This window comes from Oncorhynchus keta, chromosome 28 (assembly GCF_023373465.1).
Source record: "Oncorhynchus keta strain PuntledgeMale-10-30-2019 chromosome 28, Oket_V2, whole genome shotgun sequence".
Classification (NCBI taxonomy): domain Eukaryota; kingdom Metazoa; phylum Chordata; class Actinopteri; order Salmoniformes; family Salmonidae; genus Oncorhynchus; species Oncorhynchus keta.
The window spans coordinates 44,015,084-44,034,188 of NC_068448.1; the positions used below are offsets into that span (position 1 = coordinate 44,015,084).

Consider the following 19,105-nt stretch of genomic DNA (forward strand, 5'->3'; position numbering starts at 1 on the left):
ATGCCCAAAGTGTTTTTCTTTCTTTCTGCAGCAATGTCAGTGAAGATATCGATTGACGTGTCCACGGTGTTTGGAACGATTGAACATCATGTGAGTGTTTTGTGCTTTACTTGTGAGCATGACAGTCTTCCAAACTCTTGACCATGCTTCAGTTCATATCTTCTGTAGTTCATCTGCTGTGTCTTTTACATTCTGTCTTCTTCAGTCGCAACAGCAAACTGATGACGAGTTTTTATAAATGAATATAGTGCAAAATGAGATCAAATCATTTTTTTAAGGAGAAAATGAAAAATAAGACTTCAAAAAGAATGGAACTCGTTTATTTTGAGTCAAATGGCGCAAAGGTACGTGAATCAAAGTAAATTCATGTTGAAAATACCCATTCAAATAGATCAGTTTTCAAGAGAGAGATTGAGACTCAGCTTTCCGTCTCCATCCTCCACAACTGCTTATGTTACCCCTCCATATCTGCAGTGAAAGATGGTGGACCTAGATCGTTTTTGTCAAACCATGAGAGGCATACCTATAATCGGTCTTCTCACAAAAACTTCTCTAGCTTCCGAACCGTTTGACCTACAATTTCGTATGACCACTCTCTGGAAAGGGGAGACCCTCACGAACACGGTGGTATTCTCAATTTTTCTCTACATCCCCCACAAGTGTCAGGAGACTCGTCTGAAGTCAGAACAGTCTATGTGCCAACTTCTGTTTGTAGAATCCAAAATCTTTGGGCTTCAAAGTAATGTGACCCCACTTGTCGCAATGTTCTCCGTTTTGCCCTACGTTCCCCACAAGTGTCACGGGCCTAATTTGAAGGTAACCTGTACTGATTAAAATGATAGATGTTTTAACCAGGGACCTCTCGCAACCTAAGCCATAATCATACACCTAAACCAACGATCCGTTTGGTCAAAGAATGATCACTTTCCACAAAAATGACGGTCAAGATATGAGTCGATGTCTCCATGTTGCTAATGACCTGCACATAGCATTGGTGGTATAGTGGTGAGCATAGCTGCCTTCCAAGCAGTTGACCCGGGTTCGATTCCCGGCCAATGCAGAGCATGAGAAATTAATTTGTTTTAGGGGCTGGATGTCATTTCAAGTGTATTACATTTGAATCATTATCATTGTTCGTGGCAGTTAGAATTGCTCCTACATTCTTCAGTTTATCTAAAATAATAAATGTTGTTCGACGTTGAACCAACAAGTGCATATCAAAATATATTTGCAGTCCATCGCCAAAACCATTCAGCCATCCTTGTCCTGCGCCCAAGAGGTGATAGTTGGCGTTCCGACCAGTGGTCCAAGATCTGCCTGTCTGAGCTTGTTCAAGGATCTGCAAAAGCGCTCATCCGGGATTTGAACCCGGGACCTCTCGCACCCTAAGCGAGAATCATACCCCTAGACCAACGAGCCTTATGCCCAAAGTGTTTTTCTTTCTTTCTGCAGCAATGTCAGTGAAGATATCGATTGACGTGTCCACGGTGCTTGGAACGATTGAACATCATGTGAGTGTTTTGTGCTTTACTTGTGAGCATGACAGTCTTCCCAACTCTTGACCATGCTTCAGTTCATATCTTCTGTAGTTCATCTGCTGTGTCTTTTACATTCTGTCTTCTTCAGTCGCAACAGCAAACTGATGACGAGTTTTTATAAATGAATATAGTGCAAAATGAGATCAAATCATTTTTTTAAGGAGAAAATGAAAAATAAGACTTCAAAAAAGAATGGAACTCGTTTATTTTGAGTCAAATGGCGCAAAGGTACGTGAATCAAAGTAAATTCATGTTGAAAATACCCATTCAAATAGATCAGTTTTCAAGAGAGAGATTGAGACTCAGCGTTTCCGTCTCCATCCTCCACAACTGCTTATGTTACCCCTCCATATCTGCAGTGAAAGATGGTGGACCTAGATCGTTTTTGTCAAACCATGAGGCATACCTATAATCGGTCTTCTCACAAAAACTTCTCTAGCTTCCGAACCGTTTGACCTACAATTTCGTATGACCACTCTCTGGAAAGGGGAGACCCTCACGAACACGGTGGTATTCTCAATTTTTCTCTACATCCCCCACAAGTGTCAGGAGACTCGTCTGAAGTCAGAACAGTCTATGTGCCAACTTCTGTTTGTAGAATCCAAAATCTTTGGGCTTCAAAGTAATGTGACCCCACTTGTCGCAATGTTCTCCGTTTTGCCCTACGTTCCCCACAAGTGTCACGGGCCTAATTTGAAGGTAACCTGTACTGATTAAAATGATAGATGTTTTAACCAGGGACCTCTCGCAACCTAAGCCATAATCATACACCTAAACCAACGATCCGTTTGGTCAAAGAATGATCACTTTCCACAAAAATGACGGTCAAGATATGAGTCGATGTCTCCATGTTGCTAATGACCTGCACATAGCATTGGTGGTATAGTGGTGAGCATAGCTGCCTTCCAAGCAGTTGACCCGGGTTCGATTCCCGGCCAATGCAGAGCATGAGAAATTTATTTGTTTTAGGGGCTGGATGTCATTTCAAGTGTATTACATTTGAATCATTATCATTGTTCGTGGCAGTTAGAATTGCTCCTACATTCTTCAGTTTACCTAAAATAATAAATGTTGTGCGACGTTGAACCAACAAGTGCATATCAAAATATATTTGCAGTCCATCGCCAAAACCATTCAGCCATCCTTGTCCTGCGCCCAAGAGGTGATAGTTGGGGTTCCGACCATGGTCCAAGATCTGCCTGTCTGAGCTTGTTCAAGGATCTGCAAAGGGCTCATCCGGGATTTGAACCCGGGACCTCTCGCACCCTAAGCGAGAATCATACCCCTAGACCAACGAGCCTTATGCCCAAAGTGTTTTTCTTTCTTTCTGCAGCAATGTCAGTGAAGATATCGATTGACGTGTCCACGGTGTTTGGAACGATTGAACATCATGTGAGTGTTTTGTGCTTTACTTGTGAGCATGACAGTCTTCCAAACTCTTGACCATGCTTCAGTTCATATCTTCTGTAGTTCATCTGCTGTGTTTTTCACATTCTGTCTTCTTCAGTCGCAACAGCAAACTGATGACGAGTTTTTATAAATGAATATAGTGCAAAATGAGATCAAATCATTTTTTTAAGGAGAAAATGAAAAAATAAGACTTCAAAAAGAATGGAACTCGTTTATTTTGAGTCAAATGGCGCAAAGGTACGTGAATCAAAGTAAATTCATGTTGAAAATACCCATTCAAATAGATCAGTTTTCAACGAGAGAGATTGAGACTCAGCGTTTCCGTCTCCATCCTCCACAACTGCTTATGTTACCCCTCCATATCTGCAGTGAAAGATGGAGGACCTAGATCGTTTTTTGTCAAACCACGAGGCATACCTATAATCGGTCTTCTCACAAAAACTTCTCTAGCTTCCGAACCGTTTGACCTACAATTTCGTATGACCACTCTCTGGAAAGGGGAGACCCTCACGAACACGGTGGTATTCTCAATTTTTCTCTACATCCCCCACAAGTGTCAGGAGACTCGTCTGAAGTCAGAACAGTCTATGTGCCAACTTCTGTTTGTAGAATCCAAAATCTTTGGGCTTCAAAGTAATGTGACCCCACTTGTCGCAATGTTCTCCGTTTTGCCCTACGTTCCCCACAAGTGTCACGGGCCTAATTTGAAGGTAACCTGTACTGATTAAAATGATAGATGTTTTAACCAGGGACCTCTCGCAACCTAAGCCATAATCATACACCTAAACCAACGATCCGTTTGGTCAAAGAATGATCACTTTCCACAAAAATGACGGTCAAGATATGAGTCGATGTCTCCATGTTGCTAATGACCTGCACATAGCATTGGTGGTATAGTGGTGAGCATAGCTGCCTTCCAAGCAGTTGACCCGGGTTCGATTCCTGGCCAATGCAGAGCATGAAAAATTGATTTGTTTTAGGGGCTGGATGTCATTTCAAGTCTATTACATTTGAATCATTATCATTGTTCGTGGCAGTTAGAATTGCTCCTACATTCTTCAGTTTATCTAAAATAATAAATGTTGTTCGACGTTGAACCAACAAGTGCATATCAAAATATATTTGCAGTCCATCGCCAAAACCATTCAGCCATCCTTGTCCTGCGCCCAAGAGGTGATAGTTGGCGTTCCGACCAGTGGTCCAAGATCTGCCTGTCTGAGCTTGTTCAAGGATCTGCAAAAGCGCTCATCCGGGATTTGAACCCGGGACCTCTCGCACCCTAAGCGAGAATCATACCCCTAGACCAACGAGCCTTATGCCCAAAGTGTTTTTCTTTCTTTCTGCAGCAATGTCAGTGAAGATATCGATTGACGTGTCCACGGTGCTTGGAACGATTGAACATCATGTGAGTGTTTTGTGCTTTACTTGTGAGCATGACAGTCTTCCAAACTCTTGACCATGCTTCAGTTCATATCTTCTGTAGTTCATCTGCTGTGTCTTTTACATTCTGTCTTCTTCAGTCGCAACAGCTAACTGATGACGAGTTTTTATAAATGAATATAGTGCAAAATGAGATCAAATCATTTTTTTAAGGAGAAAATGAAAAAATAAGACTTCAAAAAGAATGGAACTCGTTTATTTTGAGTCAAATGGCGCAAAGGTACGTGAATCAAAGTAAATTCATGTTGAAAATACCCATTCAAATAGATCAGTTTTCAAGAGAGAGATTGAGACTCAGCGTTTCCGTCTCCATCCTCCACAACTGCTTATGTTCCCTCCATATCTGCAGTGAAAGATGGTGGACCTAGATCGTTTTTGTCAAACCACGAGGCATACCTATAATCGGTCTTCTCACAAAAACTTCTCTAGCTTCCGAACCGTTTGACCTACAATTTCGTATGACCACTCTCTGGAAAGGGGAGACCCTCACGAACACGGTGGTATTCTCAATTTTTCTCTACATCCCCCACAAGTGTCAGGAGACTCGTCTGAAGTCAGAACAGTCTATGTGCCAACTTCTGTTTGTAGAATCCAAAATCTTTGGGCTTCAAAGTAATGTGACCCCACTTGTCGCAATGTTCTCCGTTTTGCCCTACGTTCCCCACAAGTGTCACGGGCCTAATTTGAAGGTAACCTGTACTGATTAAAATGATAGATGTTTTAACCAGGGACCTCTCGCAACCTAAGCCATAATCATACACCTAAACCAACGATCCGTTTGGTCAAAGAATGATCACTTTCCACAAAAATGACGGTCAAGATATGAGTCGATGTCTCCATGTTGCTAATGACCTGCACATAGCATTGGTGGTATAGTGGTGAGCATAGCTGCCTTCCAAGCAGTTGACCCGGGTTCGATTCCCGGCCAATGCAGAGCATGAGAAATTTATTTGTTTTAGGGGCTGGATGTCATTTCAAGTGTATTACATTTGAATCATTATCATTGTTCGTGGCAGTTAGAATTGCTCCTACATTCTTCAGTTTACCTAAAATAATAAATGTTGTGCGACGTTGAACCAACAAGTGCATATCAAAATATATTTGCATTCCATCGCCAAAACCATTCAGCCATCCTTGTCCTGCGCCCAAGAGGTGATAGTTGGGGTTCCGACCAGTGGTCCAAGATCTGCCTGTCTGAGCTTGTTCAAGGATCTGCAAAAGGGCTCATCCGGGATTTGAACCCGGGACCTCTCGCACCCTAAGCGAGAATCATACCCCTAGACCAACGAGCCTTATGCCCAAAGTGTTTTTCTTTCTTTCTGCAGCAATGTCAGTGAAGATATCGATTGACGTGTCCACGGTGTTTGGAACGATTGAACATCATGTGAGTGTTTTGTGCTTTACTTGTGAGCATGACAGTCTTCCAAACTCTTGACCATGCTTCAGTTCATATCTTCTGTAGTTCATCTGCTGTGTCTTTTCACATTCTGTCTTCTTCAGTCGCAACAGCAAACTGATGACGAGTTTTTATAAATGAATATAGTGCAAAATGAGATCAAATCATTTTTTAAGGAGAAAATGAAAAATAAGACTTCAAAAAGAATGGAACTCGTTTATTTTGAGTCAAATGGCGCAAAGGTACGTGAATCAAAGTAAATTCATGTTGAAAATACCCATTCAAATAGATCAGTTTTCAAGAGAGAGATTGAGACTCAGCGTTTCCGTCTCCATCCTCCACAACTGCTTATGTTACCCCTCCATATCTGCAGTGAAAGATGGTGGACCTAGATCGTTTTTGTCAAACCATGAGGCATACCTATAATCGGTCTTCTCACAAAAACTTCTCTAGCTTCCGAACCGTTTGACCTACAATTTCGTATGACCACTCTCTGGAAAGGGGAGACCCTCACGAACACGGTGGTATTCTCAATTTTTCTCTACATCCCCCACAAGTGTCAGGAGACTCGTCTGAAGTCAGAACAGTCTATGTGCCAACTTCTGTTTGTAGAATCCAAAATCTTTGGGCTTCAAAGTAATGTGACCCCACTTGTCGCAATGTTCTCCGTTTTGCCCTACGTTCCCCACAAGTGTCACGGGCCTAATTTGAAGGTAACCTGTACTGATTAAAATGATAGATGTTTTAACCAGGGACCTCTCGCAACCTAAGCCATAATCATACACCTAAACCAACGATCCGTTTGGTCAAAGAATGATCACTTTCCACAAAAATGACGGTCAAGATATGAGTCGATGTCTCCATGTTGCTAATGACCTGCACATAGCATTGGTGGTATAGTGGTGAGCATAGCTGCCTTCCAAGCAGTTGACCCGGGTTCGATTCCCGGCCAATGCAGAGCATGAGAAATTTATTTGTTTTAGGGGCTGGATGTCATTTCAAGTGTATTACATTTGAATCATTATCATTGTTCGTGGCAGTTAGAATTGCTCCTACATTCTTCAGTTTACCTAAAATAATAAATGTTGTGCGACGTTGAACCAACAAGTGCATATCAAAATATATTTGCAGTCCATCGCCAAAACCATTCAGCCATCCTTGTCCTGCGCCCAAGAGGTGATAGTTGGGGTTCCGACCAGTGGTCCAAGATCTGCCTGTCTGAGCTTGTTCAAGGATCTGCAAAAGGGCTCATCCGGGATTTGAACCCGGGACCTCTCGCACCCTAAGCGAGAATCATACCCCTAGACCAACGAGCCTTATGCCCAAAGTGTTTTTCTTTCTTTCTGCAGCAATGTCAGTGAAGATATCGATTGACGTGTCCACGGTGTTTGGAACGATTGAACATCATGTGAGTGTTTTGTGCTTTACTTGTGAGCATGACAGTCTTCCAAACTCTTGACCATGCTTCAGTTCATATCTTCTGTAGTTCATCTGCTGTGTCTTTTACATTCTGTCTTCTTCAGTCGCAACAGCAAACTGATGACGAGTTTTTATAAATGAATATAGTGCAAAATGAGATCAAATCATTTTTTTAAGGAGAAAAAATGAAAAATAAGACTTCAAAAAGAATGGAACTCGTTTATTTTGAGTCAAATGGCGCAAAGGTACGTGAATCAAAGTAAATTCATGTTGAAAATACCCATTCAAATAGATCAGTTTTCAAGAGAGAGATTGAGACTCAGCTTTCCGTCTCCATCCTCCACAACTGCTTATGTTACCCCTCCATATCTGCAGTGAAAGATGGTGGACCTAGATCGTTTTTGTCAAACCACGAGGCATACCTATAATCGGTCTTCTCACAAAAACTTCTCTAGCTTCCGAACCGTTTGACCTACAATTTCGTATGACCACTCTCTGGAAAGGGGAGACCCTCACGAACACGGTGGTATTCTCAATTTTTCTCTACATCCCCCACAAGTGTCAGGAGACTCGTCTGAAGTCAGAACAGTCTATGTGCCAACTTCTGTTTGTAGAATCCAAAATCTTTGGGCTTCAAAGTAATGTGACCCCACTTGTCGCAATGTTCTCCGTTTTGCCCTACGTTCCCCACAAGTGTCACGGGCCTAATTTGAAGGTAACCTGTACTGATTAAAATGATAGATGTTTTAACCAGGGACCTCTCGCAACCTAAGCCATAATCATACACCTAAACCAACGATCCGTTTGGTCAAAGAATGATCACTTTCCACAAAAATGACGGTCAAGATATGAGTCGATGTCTCCATGTTGCTAATGACCTGCACATAGCATTGGTGGTATAGTGGTGAGCATAGCTGCCTTCCAAGCAGTTGACCCGGGTTCGATTCCCGGCCAATGCAGAGCATGAGAAATTTATTTGTTTTAGGGGCTGGATGTCATTTCAAGTGTATTACATTTGAATCATTATCATTGTTCGTGGCAGTTAGAATTGCTCCTACATTCTTCAGTTTACCTAAAATAATAAATGTTGTGCGACGTTGAACCAACAAGTGCATATCAAAATATATTTGCATTCCATCGCCAAAACCATTCAGCCATCCTTGTCCTGCGCCCAAGAGGTGATAGTTGGGGTTCCGACCAGTGGTCCAAGATCTGCCTGTCTGAGCTTGTTCAAGGATCTGCAAAAGGGCTCATCCGGGATTTGAACCCGGGACCTCTCGCACCCTAAGCGAGAATCATACCCCTAGACCAACGAGCCTTATGCCCAAAGTGTTTTTCTTTCTTTCTGCAGCAATGTCAGTGAAGATATCGATTGACGTGTCCACGGTGTTTGGAACGATTGAACATCATGTGAGTGTTTTGTGCTTTACTTGTGAGCATGACAGTCTTCCAAACTCTTGACCATGCTTCAGTTCATATCTTCTGTAGTTCATCTGCTGTGTCTTTCACATTCTGTCTTCTTCAGTCGCAACAGCAAACTGATGACGAGTTTTTATAAATGAATATAGTGCAAAATGAGATCAAATCATTTTTTAAGGAGAAAATGAAAAATAAGACTTCAAAAAGAATGGAACTCGTTTATTTTGAGTCAAATGGCGCAAAGGTACGTGAATCAAAGTAAATTCATGTTGAAAATACCCATTCAAATAGATCAGTTTTCAACGAGAGAGATTGAGACTCAGCGTTTCCGTCTCCATCCTCCACAACTGCTTATGTTACCCCTCCATATCTGCAGTGAAAGATGGAGGACCTAGATCGTTTTTTGTCAAACCACGAGGCATACCTATAATCGGTCTTCTCACAAAAACTTCTCTAGCTTCCGAACCGTTTGACCTACAATTTCGTATGACCACTCTCTGGAAAGGGGAGACCCTCACGAACACGGTGGTATTCTCAATTTTTCTCTACATCCCCCACAAGTGTCAGGAGACTCGTCTGAAGTCAGAACAGTCTATGTGCCAACTTCTGTTTGTAGAATCCAAAATCTTTGGGCTTCAAAGTAATGTGACCCCACTTGTCGCAATGTTCTCCGTTTTGCCCTACGTTCCCCACAAGTGTCACGGGCCTAATTTGAAGGTAACCTGTACTGATTAAAATGATAGATGTTTTAACCAGGGACCTCTCGCAACCTAAGCCATAATCATACACCTAAACCAACGATCCGTTTGGTCAAAGAATGATCACTTTCCACAAAAATGACGGTCAGGTCAAGATATGAGTCGATGTCTCCATGTTGCTAATGACCTGCACATAGCATTGGTGGTATAGTGGTGAGCATAGCTGCCTTCCAAGCAGTTGACCCGGGTTCGATTCCCGGCCAATGCAGAGCATGAGAAATTCATTTGTTTTAGGGGCTGGATGTCATTTCAAGTGTATTACATTTGAATCATTATCATTGTTCGTGGCAGTTAGAATTGCTCCTACATTCTTCAGTTTACCTAAAATAATAAATGTTGTGCGACGTTGAACCAACAAGTGCATATCAAAATATATTTGCAGTCCATGGCCAAAACCATTCAGCCATCCTTGTCCTGCGCCCAAGAGGTGATAGTTGGGGTTCCGACCAGTGGTCCAAGATCTGCCTGTCTGAGCTTGTTCAAGGATCTGCAAAAGGGCTCATCCGGGATTTGAACCCGGGACCTCTCGCACCCTAAGCGAGAATCATACCCCTAGACCAACGAGCCTTATGCCCAAAGTGTTTTTCTTTCTTTCTGCAGCAATGTCAGTGAAGATATCGATTGACGTGTCCACGGTGTTTGGAACGATTGAACATCATGTGAGTGTTTTGTGCTTTACTTGTGAGCATGACAGTCTTCCAAACTCTTGACCATGCTTCAGTTCATATCTTCTGTAGTTCATCTGCTGTGTCTTTTACATTCTGTCTTCTTCAGTCGCAACAGCAAACTGATGACGAGTTTTTATAAATGAATATAGTGCAAAATGAGATCAAATCATTTTTTAAGGAGAAAATGAAAAAATAAGACTTCAAAAAGAATGGAACTCGTTTATTTTGAGTCAAATGGCGCAAAGGTACGTGAATCAAAGTAAATTCATGTTGAAAATACCCATTCAAATAGATCAGTTTTCAACGAGAGAGATTGAGACTCAGCGTTTCCGTCTCCATCCTCCACAACTGCTTATGTTACCCCTCCATATCTGCAGTGAAAGATGGAGGACCTAGATCGTTTTTTGTCAAACCACGAGGCATACCTATAATCGGTCTTCTCACAAAAACTTCTCTAGCTTCCGAACCGTTTGACCTACAATTTCGTATGACCACTCTCTGGAAAGGGGAGACCCTCACGAACACGGTGGTATTCTCAATTTTTCTCTACATCCCCCACAAGTGTCAGGAGACTCGTCTGAAGTCAGAACAGTCTATGTGCCAACTTCTGTTTGTAGAATCCAAAATCTTTGGGCTTCAAAGTAATGTGACCCCACTTGTCGCAATGTTCTCCGTTTTGCCCTACGTTCCCCACAAGTGTCACGGGCCTAATTTGAAGGTAACCTGTACTGATTAAAATGATAGATGTTTTAACCAGGGACCTCTCGCAACCTAAGCCATAATCATACACCTAAACCAACGATCCGTTTGGTCAAAGAATGATCACTTTCCACAAAAATGACGGTCAAGATATGAGTCGATGTCTCCATGTTGCTAATGACCTGCACATAGCATTGGTGGTATAGTGGTGAGCATAGCTGCCTTCCAAGCAGTTGACCCGGGTTCGATTCCCGGCCAATGCAGAGCATGAAAAATTGATTTGTTTTAGGGGCTGGATGTCATTTCAAGTCTATTACATTTGAATCATTATCATTGTTCGTGGCAGTTAGAATTGCTCCTACATTCTTCAGTTTATCTAAAATAATAAATGTTGTTCGACGTTGAACCAACAAGTGCATATCAAAATATATTTGCATTCCATCGCCAAAACCATTCAGCCATCCTTGTCCTGCGCCCAAGAGGTGATAGTTGGCGTTCCGACCAGTGGTCCAAGATCTGCCTGTCTGAGCTTGTTCAAGGATCTGCAAAGGGCTCATCCGGGATTTGAACCCGGGACCTCTCGCACCCTAAGCGAGAATCATACCCCTAGACCAACGAGCCTTATGCCCAAAGTGTTTTTCTTTCTTTCTGCAGCAATGTCAGTGAAGATATCGATTGACGTGTCCACGGTGTTTGGAACGATTGAACATCATGTGAGTGTTTTGTGCTTTACTTGTGAGCATGAGTCTTCCAAACTCTTGACCATGCTTCAGTTCATATCTTCTGTAGTTCATCTGCTGTGTTTTTCACATTCTGTCTTCTTCAGTCGCAACAGCAAACTGATGACGAGTTTTTATAAATGAATATAGTGCAAAATGAGATCAAATCATTTTTTTAAGGAGAAAATGAAAAAATAAGACTTCAAAAAGAATGGAACTCGTTTATTTTGAGTCAAATGGCGCAAAGGTACGTGAATCAAAGTAAATTCATGTTGAAAATACCCATTCAAATAGATCAGTTTTCAACGAGAGAGATTGAGACTCAGCGTTTCCGTCTCCATCCTCCACAACTGCTTATGTTACCCCTCCATATCTGCAGTGAAAGATGGTGGACCTAGATCGTTTTTTGTCAAACCATGAGACATACCTATAATCGGTCTTCTCACAAAAACATCTCTAGCTTCCGAACCGTTTGACCTACAATTTCGTATGACCACTCTCTGGAAAGGGGAGACCCTCACGAACACGGTGGTATTCTCATTTTTCTCTACATCCCCCACAAGTGTCAGGAGACTCGTCTGAAGTCAGAACAGTCTATGTGCCAACTTCTGTTTGTAGAATCCAAAATCTTTGGGCTTCAAAGTAATGTGACCCCACTTGTCGCAATGTTCTCCGTTTTGCCCTACGTTCCCCACAAGTGTCACGGGCCTAATTTGAAGGTAACCTGTACTGATTAAAATGATAGATGTTTTAACCAGGGACCTCTCGCAACCTAAGCCATAATCATACACCTAAACCAACGATCCGTTTGGTCAAAGAATGATCACTTTCCACAAAAATGACGGTCAAGATATGAGTTGATGTCTCCATGTTGCTAATGACCTGCACATAGCATTGGTGGTATAGTGGTGAGCATAGCTGCCTTCCAAGCAGTTGACCCGGGTTCGATTCCTGGCCAATGCAGAGCATGAAAAATTGATTTGTTTTAGGGGCTGGATGTCATTTCAAGTCTATTACATTTGAATCATTATCATTGTTCGTGGCAGTTAGAATTGCTCCTACATTCTTCAGTTTATCTAAAATAATAAATGTTGTTCGACGTTGAACCAACAAGTGCATATCAAAATATATTTGCATTCCATCGCCAAAACCATTCAGCCATCCTTGTCCTGCGCCCAAGAGGTGATAGTTGGCGTTCCGACCAGTGGTCCAAGATCTGCCTGTCTGAGCTTGTTCAAGGATCTGCAAAAGGGCTCATCCGGGATTTGAACCCGGGACCTCTCGCACCCTAAGCGAGAATCATACCCCTAGACCAACGAGCCTTATGCCTAAACTGTTTTTCTTTCTTTCTGCAGCAATGTCAGTGAAGATATCGATTGACGTGTCCACGGTGCTTGGAACGATTGAACATCATGTGAGTGTTTTGTGCTTTACTTGTGAGCATGACAGTCTTCCAAACTCTTGACCATGCTTCAGTTCAAATCTTCTGTAGTTCATCTGCTGTGTCTTTTACATTCTGTCTTCTTCAGTCGCGACAGCTAACTGATGACGAGTTTTTATAAATGAATATAGTGCAAAATGAGATCAAATCATTTTTTTAAGGAGAAAATGAAAAAATAAGACTTCAAAAAGAATGGAACTCGTTATGAAGCAAAGGTACGTGAATCAAAGTAAATTCATGTTGAAAATACCCATTCAAATAGATCAGTTTTCAAGTAGAGAGATTGAGACTCAGCTTATCCGTCTCCATCCTCCACAACTCCCTCCATATCTGCAGTGAAAGATGGTGGACCTAGATCGGTTTTTGTCAAACCATGAGACATACCTATAATCGGTCTTCTCACAAAAACATCTCTAGCTTCGGAACCGTTTGACCTACAATTTCGCATGACCACTCCCTGGAAAGGGGAGACCCTCACGAACACGGTGGTATTCTCCATTTTTCTCTACATCCCCCACAAGTGTCAGGAGACTCGTCTGAAGTCAGAACAGTCTATGTGCCAACTTCTGTTTGTAGAATCCAAAATCTTTGGGCTTCAAATAATGTGACCCACTTGTCGCAATGTTCTCCGTTTTGCCCTACGTTCCCCACAAGTGTCACAGGCCTAATCTGAAGGTAACCTGTACTGATTAAAATGATAGATGTTTTAACCAGGGACCTCTCGCAACCTAAGCCATAATCATACACCTAAACCAACGATGCGTTTGGTCAAAGAATGATCACTTTCCACAGAAATGACGGTCAAGATATGAGTCGATGTCTCCATGTTGCTAATGACCTGCACATAGCATTGGTGGTATAGTGGTGAGCATAGCTGCCTTCCAAGCAGTTGACCCGGGTTCGATTCCCGGCCAATGCAGAGCAAGAGAAATTCATTTGTTTTAGGGGCTGGATGTCATTTCAAGTGTATTACATTTGAATCATTATCGTTGTTCGTGGCAGTTAGAATTGCTCCTACATTCTTCAGTTTATCTAAAATAATAAATGTTGTGCGACGTTGAACCAACAAGTGCATATCAAAATAGATTTGCAGTCCATGGCCAAAACCATTCAGCCATCCTTGTCCTGCGCCCAAGAGGTGACAGTTGGCGTTCCGACCAGTGGCCCAAGATCTGCCTGTCTGAGCTTGTTCAAGGATCTGCAAAAGGGCTCATCCGGGATTTGAACCCGGGACCTCTCGCACCCTAAGCGAGAATCATACCCCTAGACCAACGAGCCTTATGCCTAAACTGTTTTTCTTTCTTTCTGCAGCAATGTCAGTGAAGATATCGATTGACGTGTCCACGGTGCTTGGAACGATTGAACATCATGTGAGTGTTTTGTGCTTTACTTGTGAGCATGACAGTCTTCCCAACTCTTGACCATGCTTCAGTTCATATCTTCTGTAGTTCATCTGCTGTGTCTTTCACATTCTGTCTTCTTCAGTCGCGACAGCAAACTGATGACGAGTTTTTATAAATTAATATAGTGCAAAATGAGATCAAATCATTTTTTTAAGGAGAAAATGAAAAAATAAGACTTCAAAAAGAATGGAACTCGTTTATTTTGAGTCAAATGGCGCAAAGGTACGTGAATCAAAGTAAATTCATGTTGAAAATACCCATTCAAATAGATCAGTTTTCAACGAGAGAGATTGAGACTCAGTGTTTCCGTCTCCATCCTCCACAACTGCTTATGTTACCCCTCCATATCTGCAGTGAAAGATGGTGGACCTAGATCGTTTTTTGTCAAACCATGAGACATACCTATAATCGGTCTTCTCACAAAAACATCTCTAGCTTCCGAACCGTTTGACCTACAATTTCGTATGACCACTCTCTGGAAAGGGGAGACCCCCAGGAACACGGTGGTATTCTCAAATTTCTCTACATCCCCCACAAGTGTCAGGAGACTCGTCTGAAGTCAGAACAGTCTATGTGCCAACTTCTGTTTGTAGAATCCAAAATCTTTGGGCTTCAAAGTAATGTGACCCCACTTGTCGCAATGTTCTCCGTTTTGCCCTACGTTCCCCACAAGTGTCACGGGCCTAATTTGAAGGTAACCTGTACTGATTAAAATGATAGATGTTTTAACCAGGGACCTCTCGCAACCTAAGCCATAATCATACACCTAAACCAACGATCCGTTTGGTCAAAGAATGATCACTTTCCACAAAAATGACGGTCAAGATATGAGTTGATGTCTCCATGTTGCTAATGACCTGCACATAGCATTGGTGGTATAGTGGTGAGCATAGCTGCCTTCCAAGCAGTTGACCCGGGTTCGATTCCCGGCAAATGCAGAGCATGAAAAATTGATTTGTTTTAGGGGCTGGATGTCATTTCAAGTCTATTACATTTGAATCATTATCATTGTTCGTGGCAGTTAGAATTGCTCCTACATTCTTCAGTTTATCTAAAATAATAAATGTTGTTCGACGTTGAACCAACAAGTGCATATCAAAATATATTTGCATTCCATCGCCAAAACCATTCAGCCATCCTTGTCCTGCGCCCAAGAGGTGATAGTTGGCGTTCCGACCAGTGGTCCAAGATCTGCCTGTCTGAGCTTGTTCAAGGATCTGCAAAAGGGCTCATCCGGGATTTGAACCCGGGACCTCTCGCACCCTAAGCGAGAATCATACCCCTAGACCAACGAGCCTTATGCCCAAAGTGTTTTTCTTTCTTTCTGCAGCAATGTCAGTGAAGATATCGATTGACGTGTCCACGGTGTTTGGAACGATTGAACATCATGTGAGTGTTTTGTGCTTTACTTGTGAGCATGACAGTCTTCCAAACTCTTGACCATGCTTCAGTTCATATCTTCTGTAGTTCATCTGCTGTGTCTTTCACATTCTGTCTTCTTCAGTCGCAACAGCAAACTGATGACGAGTTTTTATAAATGAATATAGTGCAAAATGAGATCAAATCATTTTTTAAGGAGAAAATGAAAAAATAAGACTTCAAAAAGAATGGAACTCGTTTATTTTGAGTCAAATGGCGCAAAGGTACGTGAATCAAAGTAAATTCATGTTGAAAATACCCATTCAAATAGATCAGTTTTCAACGAGAGAGATTGAGACTCAGCGTTTCCGTCTCCATCCTCCACAACTGCTTATGTTACCCCTCCATATCTGCAGTGAAAGATGGAGGACCTAGATCGTTTTTTGTCAAACCACGAGGCATACCTATAATCGGTCTTCTCACAAAAACTTCTCTAGCTTCCGAACCGTTTGACCTACAATTTCGTATGACCACTCTCTGGAAAGGGGAGACCCTCACGAACACGGTGGTATTCTCAATTTTTCTCTACATCCCCCACAAGTGTCAGGAGACTCGTCTGAAGTCAGAACAGTCTATGTGCCAACTTCTGTTTGTAGAATCCAAAATCTTTGGGCTTCAAAGTAATGTGACCCCACTTGTCGCAATGTTCTCCGTTTTGCCCTACGTTCCCCACAAGTGTCACGGGCCTAATTTGAAGGTAACCTGTACTGATTAAAATGATAGATGTTTTAACCAGGGACCTCTCGCAACCTAAGCCATAATCATACACCTAAACCAACGATCCGTTTGGTCAAAGAATGATCACTTTCCACAAAAATGACGGTCAAGATATGAGTCGATGTCTCCATGTTGCTAATGACCTGCACATAGCATTGGTGGTATAGTGGTGAGCATAGCTGCCTTCCAAGCAGTTGACCCGGGTTCGATTCCCGGCCAATGCAGAGCATGAGAAATTAATTTGTTTTAGGGGCTGGATGTCATTTCAAGTGTATTACATTTGAATCATTATCATTGTTCGTGGCAGTTAGAATTGCTCCTACATTCTTCAGTTTACCTAAAATAATAAATGTTGTGCGACGTTGAACCAACAAGTGCATATCAAAATATATTTGCATTCCATCGCCAAAACCATTCAGCCATCCTTGTCCTGCGCCCAAGAGGTGATAGTTGGGGTTCCGACCAGTGGTCCAAGATCTGCCTGTCTGAGCTTGTTCAAGGATCTGCAAAAGGGCTCATCCGGGATTTGAACCCGGGACCTCTCGCACCCTAAGCGAGAATCATACCCCTAGACCAACGAGCCTTATGCCCAAAGTGTTTTTCTTTCTTTCTGCAGCAATGTCAGTGAAGATATCGATTGACGTGTCCACGGTGTTTGGAACGATTGAACATCATGTGAGTGTTTTGTGCTTTACTTGTGAGCATGACAGTCTTCCAAACTCTTGACCATGCTTCAGTTCATATCTTCTGTAGTTCATCTGCTGTGTCTTTCACATTCTGTCTTCTTCAGTCGCAACAGCAAACTGATGACGAGTTTTTATAAATGAATATAGTGCAAAATGAGATCAAATCATTTTTTTAAGGAGAAAATGAAAAATAAGACTTCAAAAAGAATGGAACTCGTTTATTTTGAGTCAAATGGCGCAAAGGTACGTGAATCAAAGTAAATTCATGTTGAAAATACCCATTCAAATAGATCAGTTTTCAAGAGAGAGATTGAGACTCAGCGTTTCCGTCTCCATCCTCCACAACTGCTTATGTTACCCCTCCATATCTGCAGTGAAAGATGGTGGACCTAGATCGTTTTTGTCAAACCACGAGGCATACCTATAATCGGTCTTCTCACAAAAACTTCTCTAGCTTCCGAACCGTTTGACCTACAATTTCGTATGACCACTCTCTGGAAAGGGGAGACCCTCACGAACACGGTGGTATTCTCAATTTTTCTCTACATCCCCCACAAGTGTCAGGAGACTCGTCTGAAGTCAGAACAGTCTATGTGCCAACTTCTGTTTGTAGAATCCAAAATCTTTGGGCTTCAAAGTAATGTGACCCCACTTGTCGCAATGTTCTCCGTTTTGCCCTACGTTCCCCACAAGTGTCACGGGCCTAATTTGAAGGTAACCTGTACTGATTAAAATGATAGATGTTTTAACCAGGGACCTCTCGCAACCTAAGCCATAATCATACACCTAAACCAACGATCCGTTTGGTCAAAGAATGATCACTTTCCACAAAAATGACGGTCAAGATATGAGTCGATGTCTCCATGTTGCTAATGACCTGCACATAGCATTGGTGGTATAGTGGTGAGCATAGCTGCCTTCCAAGCAGTTGACCCGGGTTCGATTCCCGGCCAATGCAGAGCATGAGAAATTAATTTGTTTTAGGGGCTGGATGTCATTTCAAGTGTATTACATTTGAATCATTATCATTGTTCGTGGCAGTTAGAATTGCTCCTACATTCTTCAGTTTACCTAAAATAATAAATGTTGTGCGACGTTGAACCAACAAGTGCATATCAAAATATATTTGCATTCCATCGCCAAAACCATTCAGCCATCCTTGTCCTGCGCCCAAGAGGTGATAGTTGGGGTTCCGACCAGTGGTCCAAGATCTGCCTGTCTGAGCTTGTTCAAGGATCTGCAAAAGGGCTCATCCGGGATTTGAACCCGGGACCTCTCGCACCCTAAGCGAGAATCATACCCCTAGACCAACGAGCCTTATGCCCAAAGTGTTTTTCTTTCTTTCTGCAGCAATGTCAGTGAAGATATCGATTGACGTGTCCACGGTGTTTGGAACGATTGAACATCATGTGAGTGTTTTGTGCTTTACTTGTGAGCATGACAGTCTTCCAAACTCTTGACCATGCTTCAGTTCATATCTTCTGTAGTTCATCTGCTGTGTCTTTCACATTCTGTCTTCTTCAGTCGCAACAGCAAACTGATGACGAGTTTTTATAAATGAATATAGTGCAAAATGAGATCAAATCATTTTTTAAGGAGAAAATGAAAAAATAAGACTTCAAAAAGAATGGAACTCGTTTATTTTGAGTCAAATGGCGCAAAGGTACGTGAATCAAAGTAAATTCATGTTGAAAATACCCATTCAAATAGATCAGTTTTCAAGAGAGAGATTGAGACTCAGCGTTTCCGTCTCCATCCTCCACAACTGCTTATGTTACCCCTCCATATCTGCAGTGAAAGATGGTGGACCTAGATCGTTTTTGTCAAACCATGAGGCATACCTATAATCGGTCTTCTCACAAAAACATCTCTAGCTTCCGAACCGTTTGACCTACAATTTCGTATGACCACTCTCTGGAAAGGGGAGACCCTCACGAACACGGTGGTATTCTCAATTTTTCTCTACATCCCCC

At 42.2% G+C, this 19,105-nt stretch overlaps 26 non-coding genes across 26 annotated transcripts; 13 read left to right on the forward strand and 13 right to left on the reverse strand.

Moving 5' to 3' along the window:
- Nucleotides 1-988: 988 nt before the first annotated feature.
- On the forward strand, nt 989-1,060 carry trnag-ucc (transfer RNA glycine (anticodon UCC)). The gene has a single exon. It is a non-coding gene; the product is annotated as a tRNA-Gly (tRNA).
- A 286-nt stretch (nt 1,061-1,346) lies between these two features.
- On the reverse strand, nt 1,347-1,419 carry trnap-agg (transfer RNA proline (anticodon AGG)). The gene has a single exon. It is a non-coding gene; the product is annotated as a tRNA-Pro (tRNA).
- A 990-nt stretch (nt 1,420-2,409) lies between these two features.
- trnag-ucc (transfer RNA glycine (anticodon UCC)) lies at nt 2,410-2,481 on the forward strand. Its single transcript has one exon. It is a non-coding gene; the product is annotated as a tRNA-Gly (tRNA).
- Nucleotides 2,482-2,766: 285 nt separating this feature from the next.
- Nucleotides 2,767-2,838, reverse strand: trnap-agg (transfer RNA proline (anticodon AGG)). Its single transcript has one exon. It is a non-coding gene; the product is annotated as a tRNA-Pro (tRNA).
- A 992-nt stretch (nt 2,839-3,830) lies between these two features.
- Nucleotides 3,831-3,902, forward strand: trnag-ucc (transfer RNA glycine (anticodon UCC)). Its single transcript has one exon. It is a non-coding gene; the product is annotated as a tRNA-Gly (tRNA).
- Nucleotides 3,903-4,188: 286 nt separating this feature from the next.
- trnap-agg (transfer RNA proline (anticodon AGG)) lies at nt 4,189-4,261 on the reverse strand. The gene has a single exon. It is a non-coding gene; the product is annotated as a tRNA-Pro (tRNA).
- A 988-nt stretch (nt 4,262-5,249) lies between these two features.
- Nucleotides 5,250-5,321, forward strand: trnag-ucc (transfer RNA glycine (anticodon UCC)). Its single transcript has one exon. It is a non-coding gene; the product is annotated as a tRNA-Gly (tRNA).
- Nucleotides 5,322-5,608: 287 nt separating this feature from the next.
- trnap-agg (transfer RNA proline (anticodon AGG)) lies at nt 5,609-5,680 on the reverse strand. The gene has a single exon. It is a non-coding gene; the product is annotated as a tRNA-Pro (tRNA).
- Nucleotides 5,681-6,669: 989 nt separating this feature from the next.
- On the forward strand, nt 6,670-6,741 carry trnag-ucc (transfer RNA glycine (anticodon UCC)). The gene has a single exon. It is a non-coding gene; the product is annotated as a tRNA-Gly (tRNA).
- Nucleotides 6,742-7,028: 287 nt separating this feature from the next.
- On the reverse strand, nt 7,029-7,100 carry trnap-agg (transfer RNA proline (anticodon AGG)). The gene has a single exon. It is a non-coding gene; the product is annotated as a tRNA-Pro (tRNA).
- A 990-nt stretch (nt 7,101-8,090) lies between these two features.
- On the forward strand, nt 8,091-8,162 carry trnag-ucc (transfer RNA glycine (anticodon UCC)). Its single transcript has one exon. It is a non-coding gene; the product is annotated as a tRNA-Gly (tRNA).
- Nucleotides 8,163-8,449: 287 nt separating this feature from the next.
- Nucleotides 8,450-8,521, reverse strand: trnap-agg (transfer RNA proline (anticodon AGG)). The gene has a single exon. It is a non-coding gene; the product is annotated as a tRNA-Pro (tRNA).
- A 995-nt stretch (nt 8,522-9,516) lies between these two features.
- trnag-ucc (transfer RNA glycine (anticodon UCC)) lies at nt 9,517-9,588 on the forward strand. Its single transcript has one exon. It is a non-coding gene; the product is annotated as a tRNA-Gly (tRNA).
- A 287-nt stretch (nt 9,589-9,875) lies between these two features.
- trnap-agg (transfer RNA proline (anticodon AGG)) lies at nt 9,876-9,947 on the reverse strand. Its single transcript has one exon. It is a non-coding gene; the product is annotated as a tRNA-Pro (tRNA).
- Nucleotides 9,948-10,938: 991 nt separating this feature from the next.
- On the forward strand, nt 10,939-11,010 carry trnag-ucc (transfer RNA glycine (anticodon UCC)). Its single transcript has one exon. It is a non-coding gene; the product is annotated as a tRNA-Gly (tRNA).
- Nucleotides 11,011-11,296: 286 nt separating this feature from the next.
- trnap-agg (transfer RNA proline (anticodon AGG)) lies at nt 11,297-11,368 on the reverse strand. Its single transcript has one exon. It is a non-coding gene; the product is annotated as a tRNA-Pro (tRNA).
- A 989-nt stretch (nt 11,369-12,357) lies between these two features.
- Nucleotides 12,358-12,429, forward strand: trnag-ucc (transfer RNA glycine (anticodon UCC)). Its single transcript has one exon. It is a non-coding gene; the product is annotated as a tRNA-Gly (tRNA).
- Nucleotides 12,430-12,716: 287 nt separating this feature from the next.
- On the reverse strand, nt 12,717-12,788 carry trnap-agg (transfer RNA proline (anticodon AGG)). Its single transcript has one exon. It is a non-coding gene; the product is annotated as a tRNA-Pro (tRNA).
- A 966-nt stretch (nt 12,789-13,754) lies between these two features.
- Nucleotides 13,755-13,826, forward strand: trnag-ucc (transfer RNA glycine (anticodon UCC)). Its single transcript has one exon. It is a non-coding gene; the product is annotated as a tRNA-Gly (tRNA).
- Nucleotides 13,827-14,113: 287 nt separating this feature from the next.
- Nucleotides 14,114-14,185, reverse strand: trnap-agg (transfer RNA proline (anticodon AGG)). Its single transcript has one exon. It is a non-coding gene; the product is annotated as a tRNA-Pro (tRNA).
- Nucleotides 14,186-15,176: 991 nt separating this feature from the next.
- Nucleotides 15,177-15,248, forward strand: trnag-ucc (transfer RNA glycine (anticodon UCC)). Its single transcript has one exon. It is a non-coding gene; the product is annotated as a tRNA-Gly (tRNA).
- A 287-nt stretch (nt 15,249-15,535) lies between these two features.
- trnap-agg (transfer RNA proline (anticodon AGG)) lies at nt 15,536-15,607 on the reverse strand. Its single transcript has one exon. It is a non-coding gene; the product is annotated as a tRNA-Pro (tRNA).
- A 991-nt stretch (nt 15,608-16,598) lies between these two features.
- On the forward strand, nt 16,599-16,670 carry trnag-ucc (transfer RNA glycine (anticodon UCC)). Its single transcript has one exon. It is a non-coding gene; the product is annotated as a tRNA-Gly (tRNA).
- Nucleotides 16,671-16,957: 287 nt separating this feature from the next.
- trnap-agg (transfer RNA proline (anticodon AGG)) lies at nt 16,958-17,029 on the reverse strand. Its single transcript has one exon. It is a non-coding gene; the product is annotated as a tRNA-Pro (tRNA).
- Nucleotides 17,030-18,018: 989 nt separating this feature from the next.
- trnag-ucc (transfer RNA glycine (anticodon UCC)) lies at nt 18,019-18,090 on the forward strand. The gene has a single exon. It is a non-coding gene; the product is annotated as a tRNA-Gly (tRNA).
- A 287-nt stretch (nt 18,091-18,377) lies between these two features.
- trnap-agg (transfer RNA proline (anticodon AGG)) lies at nt 18,378-18,449 on the reverse strand. Its single transcript has one exon. It is a non-coding gene; the product is annotated as a tRNA-Pro (tRNA).
- Nucleotides 18,450-19,105: the final 656 nt, after the last annotated feature.